An 11,620-nucleotide genomic window follows, 5' to 3' on the forward strand; every position below is an offset into this window, starting at 1 on the left:
ACCCATGTTAAAATGTGAACTATTTCCTTTAAACGCTGTTTCCGGACGATGAGTCATGTGATTCGCCATCTGGCGGCGTTCCAGCTCCGGGAGGTCGCTGTAGGCTGCCGTTGACGCAGCCTTTCGGAGAATGGTGGGGCTAAACTTCCTCACACCAAACATGACACACACAAGACCCAAATCCTCCCAAGGATCCGACGAGGGGAAAAGCTCATCCATGTGATCATCTTTAGTCAAAAAAGACCTGGCCTGAGCGACGTAGAAGTCTAGGTATGACGCTACATCCGTGATCACTAGGTTGGCAGAGCCGTAAGATGCCCTGCTCTTATGCTCTTTGACCCTGATGATGCCCTCCTTACAGTCATGGTACTGGGCCAGCGTAGCGTTGATGATAGTGCCAGATCGTTGGAAGTTATCGAGCAGAATGGCTGTAGTTAGAAGTCGCCTCAGCTTCACCGCGTCGCCTCTCGTAGAAATCACAGTTTTTTTTTGCATTTTTTTTTTCGAGCTCTTCCAGTGTCTTGACTCGAAGTAAGGTCAGTTCTTCCTTTGATAGCAAATATTCCTCATCGCCCATGCGATCTTGGAGGTCCGCTTGGCGGTGATGGTCCCTGAGCGTTGCGTCTCTTTTCCAGACCTCGAGTCTCCGCAGCGTTGCATCCCACGCCGCGTTGTTGTCTGGCTCCCTAACGCTCACGAAACGTGAGAACTCCAGTAGAGCGATTACAGTCGATTTAACTTGTGCTGGATGGTTAGTCCTGCGAAAATCAATGTATTGACTTCAAATTTTTCACGCTTCCTCCTTGCTATGTCCACTTCCTGCCTCACTCAATGAATCTCCCCTCAGCCTCCACGACACGCTCGATGCGGTTGCGGAACCGCTTGCAGGCACTGGCCACTATGGCCTTGTCTAGGGAGGCCATCACCTCGGTGATCTTGGTCTTTAGGGAGGCCTTGGTGTTGTGAGGGCGTTTGTTGACCTCCCGCTCACAAACGCCCCACAGAAAGTAATCGCAGGGGTTGCAGTCAGGGGAGCTGGGGGCCAGGTGTCCTTTGGCCAGAACTCCTTCACGTTTTCCTCCAGCCATGCTTGCGTTTTGTTGGCGTTGTGGGCTGGTGCTCCGTCTTGCTGGAAGACGTAGTGACGGTTTCCAGCAACGCCCTCCATCCATGGCTTCACGACTGTGTCCATCACGTGGATGTACGCATCAGCATTGACCCTTCCTCGAAGAAGAAAGGCGGCATGACATCACCCTCATTGGAGATGACTCCCAGACCATCACCGTGGCTGTAAACTTCGTTGACATGACAACTGGCACTTCTTCAGCATCAGAACATAGCTAATGATCGTTTCTCTTGTTCACCTTCTGATCCTGGCAGCAATTCTTCTTATCTGAGAAGAAGATCAGCTTGTTCGTGTCCTGAGGGTGCTTCAACTTGCACAGCAGCCTAGCCGCCTTGTCCGACCTTCTCTTCTTGGTAGTCTCATCCATGAATTGATGCCTCTTGAGTGCGTAGGACTTGTACCTTATGTCTTCATGAACGCACTTCCGAACAGTCTTCTCATCCACGTTCAGCTCCCGAGCCAGACACCGCATTGATTTGCCAGGATCTTCATCAATCGCGTTCTGAAGCTGCTCGACGAACTCCGGAGTCCTGGTGGAATCTCGCCTCCTCTTGTGGGTCTTCCTTTGTAACGAAACTTCATCGTGGTTCTCTCCACCCGCCACCCTTTCATCAAACTCCTTCTTAATTCGATAGCACAGGCTCCTGGGCAACTTGTTGAACTCTTGTAACGAAATTCGTTCCTACCCCGTCCTCCACTTCCCTCTGTACCTACTTACTGCCCAACCCCCTCGCCCACTTACAATATCCTTATATGGTCCTCACTCCTCACCTGCGACGCCTGTCCTCGCCCGCTTCTGATTGGTGCTATGATATGACGTACATCTATATGTATGACGTGTGTGTATGACGTTTGAATATAGCGGCCGACGCCGAACGCCGAGCAGGAGCTGTGAAAGATTCATTCGAAAGCCAACCGCCGTAGTGGCCTGACGTATCGTTATTCAAAGTCTCGGCCGACTGTTTATTACTTTTGTATTCAATCGTCAAATTTGCAATACATACTTGAAGAAAAGAAAACCGTGTTGGTTATACGGCTCGAACAAGAGGCCCCAAAACAGACTATCACAGAAGAAGAAATTGTTTATTTACTTTTTACATTTGTTACAAATGGTGCCGTGACCCGGATCTAAATAAAAAAACTCAAGAATTGAAATTGGTTCCGCAAGAAATTGCTCTACAAGTCTACGAACAGTAAGCTGTCACTCTTTCCTCTCTTTTCCCTGAACGTCTTCGCCCACATTTTCACTTTCGATTGTTCCACTGTTATTGTGCCTGTGTACATTTGTGTAATTTTTGCATTGTGTGACTGTTATCTCCGCATTTCGTGTGTCAACTGAACTGTTTATTTGTCAACGCTCCATAAACACCACTTGTTTGTATTCGCTGATTGATTTATACTTACTAGAGTTTTCAAAATGTCTGAGGCAGTCATCACCAAAGCGCTCCAAAACATTTGTCAGGAACTCCGTATTCAGGGTCTAACTCAGCACATCCGAACATTCTCCGGGGAGGGTTCCGCCAAATTCGCCCAATGGTTAAACGACATGGATCAGATATCTATTACCTGCGATTCAGAGCGTATGTGTGTTTTGGCGACCATCACTTTAAACGGATCCGCTGGTGCGTACGCTTCACGCATGCTAAAAGAAAACCCCCAAATCACGTGGTCGGAACTCCGACGCAAACTAAAGGAAAGGTATAGCGAAATGACTGATCCGTACCTGGCTTCGGAAAAATGCAGACGTCTAAAACAGAACCGTGGTGAGTCGGTACAAAATTTTGCTGAAAAGCTGCGGACAATGGCATCGGAGGCATTCGAAAATCTCTCTGCCCCTGAGGCGCAACGCTTCCTAGTAGAAGTGTTCCAAAAAGGCGTGAGCGTCGACAGCTTGGCGCGAAACTTGATCAGAAAAAGATTCACTAACCTCGACGACGCCCTCGCTTTCGCTGAAAGTGAGCAGCAGGCCGACAGGACTTTCCAAGTCTGCCGCCATCACTCCCCTCCTCAGTCCGACGTCGAACCCATGGACTGCAGCGGTATTCAGTCCGCTACAGACTCTGAACTTCGGACCACTATTCAGAATCTAACCTCCCAAGTGCAGCGAATGTCTCGCGACATCCAAAAACTGAAACCGCAAAAACGTGCTCAGACCGCCCCACCGCAGGTGCGTTTCAACGTACCTCCGACTACTCCCCCACCGACTTACTTCAACGTTCCCCCGACAGCTCCCCCGCAAGTCCGCTTTGATGTTCCACCCCCGCTGATGTCGTACTATGGCAACGTACAAACTCCCCCTCAAGTCCCTCAGACTCCCAGACCGAACTACCAGTGGACCGAAGATGGATCCCCCATCTGCATCGCTTGTGGCACACCTGGACATGTACGCCGTACGTGCCGACGCAACTCCACCCGTCCTCCTCCCCAAAGTACCCAGGGAAACGCGAACGCGCGTCTCGAAAAATAGCGACCAGAAACGCGCCAAAGAAAGACGGTCCGAAACGGAAAGTTTCTACAAAGAAACCTGGACCGCAAGCAGCACAAATTAGAATCAAACCTGATACGCCGATGTGCTATGTATCTCTGAGCGACCAAAAAGCCTATTCGTTAGTAGATTCAGGAGCGGACATATCCCTTATTTCACGTGAAGCTTTTGATAAAATTCAGTGCAGGAAAATCAAGGGTTTTTCTACGAGGAACTGCGTTCCTATTCGTTCTATCTCTGGTCATAGACTCACAAACTTCGGAACGGCCGTACTACAAGTCAAAATTGCAGGATTTAATCAACCGTTCAAATTCCAAATCGTAGAAGGTCTGAAAAACGACTGTATCCTAGGCAACGACTTTCTCTCCGCATTCGGTGTTCAATTGGATTTTGGACAAAAGACGATGAACCTCAACGGTAACGTCATCCCTCTGCGACCGCAACGTCTGACTTGCCAAACGACGACATCTTTGGTTCGAGTGCCTCACAAAGTTACAATTCCTGCTCAGTCGTATATAGAGATTCCCGCGTTAGTCAACCGTGTTCAATTGCTAGATCAAGATTGCATAGTACAACCTTTGAGCAATGCACCCGTTCTAGGAGAAGAACCTGGTTTGTGTTTGGTTGAAAGTGTAGGTCACGTAGACAACAACAAGCGTATTACAGTCGTGATAGTGAACGCCACTGGTAGGGATTACGTTTTGCCTTCTCGATCAGTCATTGGCATTGCGGAAGTTTTACAAGACCCGGAAGGATGCATATTTACAGCTAGTGAGGAAGGTGACCAGTGTAGTGAACCGTCAGATGACGTCCCCGAAAGTCAAAAAGCGCGATTGTCACATGTGTCCGAAGGTCAACGTAAAAAGATACAAGACTTCTTGGCCCAAAATGAGGATTTGTTTGCAAAAAGTGATTTGGATTTAGGTTGTACTGATTTAGTGAAAGCAACAATTGAAACTGGTGATCATCCACCAATTAAACAGCGACCTTACCGGTTGCCTTTCAGTCAGAGAAAACTTGTAGAAGAGCATATACAAAAAATGTTGCAGGCTGGCATCATTTCCCCTAGTCGTAGTCCCTGGTCTAGTCCGATTGTGATTGTAGATAAGAAGGACGGACAAAAACGGTTTTGTGTTGATTTGCGTGCTTTGAACAAGATCGTTGTCAAAAATAGTTACCCTCTTCCGCGCATAGACGACATTTTGGCTTCGCTTGAAGGTGCGAAATATTTCACTTCTTTGGATCTCCGCAGTGGGTACTGGCAGATAGCCATGGATCCCGAGTCAAAGGCCAAAACGGCATTCACTTGTTTCATGGGTCAATACGAGTTTGAAAAGTTATGTTTTGGGTATGTCAATGCACCCAGTCTATTTTCAGAGCTTATGAATAAAGTACTGTGGGGCATTCAACACAAATTTACTATTGCGTATTTGGATGATATTTTGATTTATTCAAAAACCTTTGAGGAACATTTAGAACATATAGATGCAGTCTTTTCACGTTTGAGAGACGCTGGCTTGAAATTGAAGATGTCAAAATGTGAGTTTTTGAAACAAGAAGTAAAATACCTAGGCCATGTAGTTACTCCATCTGGTATCAAACCGGATCCCGAGAAAATAAGTGCAATACAAAATCTCCGTCCTCCGACAAATGTCAAAGGCGTCAGATCATTCCTTGGTATGTGTGGATTCTACAGGCGATTCGTTCCAAATTTTGCAAGGATAGCCAAACCATTGACAGAACTAACAAAGAAAAATCGTCGTTTTTATTGGGATGATGCATGTCAGTCTTCGTTTGAAACTCTTCGTTCAGCTTTAACAGTTGCACCAATTTTGGCATATCCGAACGTGGATAAGCCGTACAAGTTATATACTGACGCGTCACAAAACGCCATAGGTGCTGCGCTAGTCCAAGAGACTGAATTGGGTGAAAGAGTCATCCAATATTTGTCGCATCAGCTCAACGAAACCCAGCAACGCTGGCCTACTATCGAGCGAGAAGCTTATGCGATTGTATATAGTGTACAAAAGTTCCGTCCCTATTTACTCGGTTGTAAAGTTACGATTATGACGGACCACCAGCCCCTCAAGCACCTGTTCACCATTGAAATGAAGAATGCTAGGATTCAACGTTGGGCGATTATATTAGATGAGTATGGATGTGATATACAGTATATTAGTGGACGTCAGAATGTAGTTGCAGACGCATTGTCGCGACTGGACACCTCAGGAGAGGATTGTCACACGGATATCCCAGGAAATGGATTAATGACTAGTGAGTCATTACCGTGCCATGTCGACGAATGCGTAGCCACATTCGGTGTAAATAATGAATCTTCGTGTAGTGTGAATGTGATTGATTCCGATAGAGCGCCTGACGTTCAAGTAGAGACTGAAGTGAAAAGAAGTGAGTTACCTGAGGCTCCTCCCAAGGAAAAATTCAAAGAGTTTTTACAAGGACACCCCGACCTTGGTTTACTTCAGAGAGAGGATCCCGAGATCCAACAATTGATCAAAGTATTACAGGACCCAAATCATTCGAACCATGCTGTAGTGTCTCGTTATTATATTTTGGAAGACGGTCTACTATATCGAGTTTCTGATCCGTCCAAATACCCCTCATTTCCAGGTTTGCAGTTAGTTATTCCCAAGCCCCTACAGAAACTGATCATCGAAGAAATTCATTCAGGCTATTTCGGCGGACACTTAGGTATAGATAAAACGTACGACAAGATCCGTTCACGTTATTTTTGGTCCGGTTTATATCGAGACGTTGTTCGGTATTTAAAAACATGTGTCGCCTGTAATATGCGCAAACTCAGACGCGAGCGACCCCCTCTGCAAGATATGCCAATCCCCAAGTTTCCTTTCGAGCAGATCGCAGTAGATACGTCCGGTCCGTACCCTGAAAGTTTCCAAGGAAACCGGTACATTATTACTGTCATGGATTTATTTTCTGGATGGCCAGAGTCGTTCGCTACCTCATCAAAAAGTGCAGAAACGGTTGCCCAAATTTTATTAGAACATATCATCCCTCGCCATGCTTGTCCTAGGATTATGATTTCAGACAATGGTACAGAGTTTTGTAACGCCGTCATAGACCAAATTACAACTTTTAGCAACATTAAACATATCCGAACTTCCGTTTACCACCCGCAATCGAACGGCAAATGCGAAAGATATAATAGAGTTCAGAACGACATGTTAGCAAAGTTAGTGAGTAAATCTCAACGTGACTGGGACACAAAGCTTCCTTCAATCTTGTCTGCTTATCGCACCGCGAAAAACGAGACTACCAAGTATTCCCCTTTCTTCCTTCTTTACGGTCGTGACCCTGTTCTACCACTCGATAGCATTTTATCTCCAAAATATCGTTACCAAGGTGAAGATTACGTACCTACCATGCTCGAAAACATGCATTCTGCCTACAGTCATGTGCGTCACAACCTAGTACAAAGTCATGAGAGAAACAAATTTTATTACGATCGTACCGCCAAGCCAACGAAAATCAAAGTCGGTGATATGGTTTATTTCAGAAACCCTACAGAGGCGACTCAAAATGCTTCCAAACTGTCGTGCCATTGGAAACCTTTTTACCGCGTTATCAAAGCCATCAACGACGTAACCTTTGTCATTAAGAACCAGCTGTCTGGCGATGTCAAAGTAGTGAACGTTCATAATTTGAGATTCGCTGATCCAGATACCCTTTGGGAAAACGTGACAGAAGAACCCCATCATATCAACAGCAAGTACGAAAGAAAACAGAAGTCGTTTATCCCGGTTCCACTTCGTGTGCAGCCTCCACGTCAATCAAAGTTCTCATTCGCTGATACAGAAATGCATAATACTGAAACAGTCACAGATCGGTCTATTCGTGATTCAATCCCCAGTTCGATATCAACCCCTGTTGAAACTTACGCTCCAGCGAAACCGTCGACGAGTGAACAAAATTACCCACCTTTACCTGAAGATTCTGATTCCGATGCAGATCTTGACGTGCCGTTATCCGAAATGCGAAAACGATGGAGAGAAGAAAAATTGAAAGACAATAGTTCTGACGACGAGAATATTCCTTTGTCCCAATTAGCAAAGCGCCTGAGAACGGAAAAGTTATCTGATCCATTCGAAGTTGAACCTACCCCTATGAAAAGACCACTCACCCGTACAGAATCAGAGTCGAACGACATGGATGCAGAAGCGCGTAGCCCTCCTTCAAAATTACAATGTGCCGACCACGACCACGAATCGGATTCAGACGAATTGGACGCCGATGGTGTACATATTGAAAAGGAGCAAATGTGTACTAACCCACGTGTGAAAGAAGCCCTGTTAGTTAAGATGCTGAAAACACATGAGAAGTTGATGACCGACATGTTCAAACAATTAGAAAAAATGTAAAAAGGTTCCCCGGCCCCCTGAGTTATTACAGGTCGGATGACAGCCGAATGTCTACAGTATTTTGTGGAACCCAGCTAGTACGATGAAGGCTGAACGGCTGTATGGTGTTATAGTGTTTATATAGAATATGGATCCCGGTTTGTATGCCGAAGACAACGTAATCGCGGTACCACGTTGTATTGTGTTTAATGATATACCGACTCTGGCTAGTATGCCACAGCCATGTATGTGTTGTTCATTTTACGTTCGGTCAGTGAACCGTTCAATTGTTCGTGTACTAACCTCATGTTTGCGAAATGTTAATAGTTGTTTGTGTGTGTTCCAGAGATGTGGGCAAGACCGTTCTTCCTGACATTCCTGTTCTATCTGACATCTCCGACAACGGCCAACGTTCTCTTCCTGCCCCGAGGCCATCTCTACGCTTCATACGACCACTGGACTCTTCACATCCCCATCGAAACCAGGACATCATGGACGTTTGTATTGAAGCTGGAGCATCATGTGAAGCTCTTTAAAAGTAAAGTCAGTAGTATATTTGCAGAGCACCGCCAACAATTGCGAAGTGACCAGGCAATTCAGCTTTTTGCTAAGTTTAACCAGAGCGTAAAAGTTATTGACATTGTAATAGATACTTGGTCAAATGTACTTGTTGATCTTTCGGAAACTAATGTTTCACTCCCCGAAGCAGTAAACTTCATTCCCCCACTTCAGGACAAAAGTGTCCATTTGTCTAACTTGAAGAAACATATTCAGCAGATTCGAGTACGAAATGCTCAGCATAATAAAACTGTCGTTATCCCCGCCATCTCGGTCACAACGTGTATTGTGGTTGCGTTAGTGCTATTTACTGTTCTATACGTCCGATGTCATGTGTTTAAACCCATTATGATCCGACCCCAGAAAGTATCCGCTCAAAATCCTGCCCGTCAGTGTCAGAAAAGTGGCCCGTTTCTAAGTTTTCTTGAACTCGGAAGATTTGTTCTGCGAAAAGTCTTGACTAAAGAAAAGCAATTTTTGTTCTGTGAGCAAACGTTCCCTAAACCGATGATTTTTGTGCAACAAAGTACCTCTACCCATCTATGTCAGCATTATCAGGCTTGATGGAGCATTTCACAATGGGTCACTTAATAAAAACCCAACTGCCTACCCATTTTGACTGATTTTTCTTCTTCAGCAGATTGTCATCTCTCTCCAGTCTCCATGGCTACTGAATGAAGACCTGGACTCCTGAATAGAATGCAGTACAAACTACTGACCTACTCCCAAGAACCAGCACCGCCTGCTACTCTTGGTTCACCAGCTGACAGCTGTTGGCAAAACTTTCACTGGTATTAGATTGATAGATATAACTGGTATTTGATCGGCAGCCTGAAGCCCATAAACTGTGATGTGTTATGAACAGGTGATCTGTGAATTGTGATCACACAGTGTGTGCATTAACAATTAATCCTGTATTTTATAATACAAATATTGAAAATTTTGTCACTCTTTTAACATCTGGTTCAACACGTATGATATGAATGAAGGACTACACAGCATGCAGGAGCTGGAAATGGGCAATGCCCCAATGGATATGCAAACTTAACGTAATTGTAATCAGGTGAGATAAACCTGAAAGGCTTGATTAATTTACACGTACACTGGTCTGAGAAACAACACTACCAAGCTAGTGAGTAGTAAATGGGCAATGCCCCAAATGGATATGGAAACTTTACGTAGTCAGGTGAGATAAACCTGAAAAGCTCAGCTTGATTAATTTACATGTACACTGTTCTGAGAAATGACACATATACCAAGCTAGTGAGTAGTACCTAAATGCTATCAGAAAATTATGGGTACTGGATAAGCATATTACCCATAATACATATATCTGCACAACCTATCCTACCTAATATATACCTAACACATTCTCACACAAATCAAACGAAGGTACCAAACAAATCACAAAAATAACACGCGAGTCATGGGAGACGAGTCATAAGCCTTGGCCTTTTGACGTCTAAAACACTGCCATCGCCGCACCAACAAGCTCGCTCCCCGCCCGGCTCCCTTCATAACGCAACCGGGCGCAAACTTTTTCTGAGTTCTCGAACATATTTGGTGTTTCCGTGGTGGCAGACTATCCCCTGGTAAAAGTTCCCAGTTGCAGTAAAGCATGAAAAAATGATATCAGTAGATGTAAAAAAGATTTTTCTTTTCAAAAATGTCAAAATTTAGCAATTTTATAACGTGTGATGCCCATATTTTACGATAGTCTGCGGGGTCGTTCCGTGCCTGCTAAGGTCAGCTTCACTTGGATCGTTTAAGACACCTAGACATCATTCATTGCAAAACAAGGTATGGCTAGAATGGAAATTGATTGGAAAAAGTTATAGAATAGTTTTTGTTTCGTAAAAATGAGCAAAAAATGCGTATGGGGATAATAAGTGACAGCGTCTTTTGAGGTATCACCTTTTTGGTGCCGGCATAAGAGAACTTGGACGAATTTATGGCAAAATTTTTGTGAATGATATTAAAATGAACAAAATAAACAGTTATTGGCTTTTTGATGCCCTTTTCCCATCTAAATTACACAAAAAATGACTTTTTTTATTTTTCTCGAACTCATGGCAGTAAGATATCTTAACTTGTAATAAATCGACCGAAGGCATTATTTTGTGCTGCATATTATTCATTAAATTTTGTATTAAAATAAATTGAACATCAAAATCGTTTTTGTCGTTCGGCAATGAACTTAACTAGCAACAAATACTTTTTAAAAAATAAATACATTCTCAGACTAGGCAGCGCTGTCTGGCGCGCGTCTCCCGCGCTTTTACGCGACTGCGCCGGGTTAGTCTAGAAATTTGCGTGAGTTATTGTAAAGAAGCATAATTTCGTGGGGTAATTTAATAGTTAGATGTTTATGTGCAATATTCTCGTTTTTTGATACTCAACAATATGATTTTTGTTTAAAGGCTGAGATACTGAGACTCATTCGACTTCGACCATCTTCGTTCAAGGAATCTGAGGTGGGATTGTTCATTTCTATTTTTGTAACAAGCTCAGGTAATGGTAATACTTAACATAAACCATGTGTTTCAGTTTGTCTTAACTTCTCCCCTTCTTGATTATACCTTCACTTCTACCTAGGCTAAGAAAGTGATATCCAAGGGTAGCTGCTTTCACATTAGTAGCCTTCTGGTGGGTTCATATTGTTTTCTTGCATTTAGTTATGATATGTTCTTGGATTTCCCTTGTTAAAATTAGGCAAATGTGAATATTGATATTTATATAGGTATGCATCATTATACTTGAGCAATGGCAATGTAGGCTAGGTACCTGCCTATTTAGTAGATACAAGATTGCATGGGGATTCATTAAGCAGGCGTCTCACGAGATGCCAGATCTGAAACATAATCTAACCTGACCTAACCTTACCTACTAGCCTACAACCTACAAGCCTAACACCTACAACCTACAGCCTACATTGCTATCGTAGACAGATCTGGCATCTCGTGAGGTGCCTGCTTAATGATTACCATTGCATGTTGTCATGTGCAGGTGTTTCACTTTGATATGTGCTGCATTTCAACAATCTCTACCCATTATGCTAAAAAGAAACTGATATAA

The 11,620-nt window shown here is 44.1% G+C and overlaps 1 long non-coding RNA gene across 1 annotated transcript; it reads left to right on the forward strand.

Annotated features, from left to right (window-relative positions):
• Positions 1-1,506: 1,506 nt before the first annotated feature.
• On the forward strand, positions 1,507-9,331 carry LOC122367616. Its single transcript, XR_006254088.1, has 2 exons — positions 1,507-2,319; positions 8,334-9,331. It is a non-coding gene; the product is annotated as an uncharacterized LOC122367616 (long non-coding RNA).
• The last annotated feature ends 2,289 nt before the right edge of the window (positions 9,332-11,620 follow it).

This window comes from Amphibalanus amphitrite, unplaced genomic scaffold (genome assembly GCF_019059575.1).
Source record: "Amphibalanus amphitrite isolate SeventyFive unplaced genomic scaffold, NRLGWU_Aamphi_draft 000882F_arrow, whole genome shotgun sequence".
Classification (NCBI taxonomy): Eukaryota; Metazoa; Arthropoda; class Thecostraca; order Balanomorpha; family Balanidae; genus Amphibalanus; species Amphibalanus amphitrite.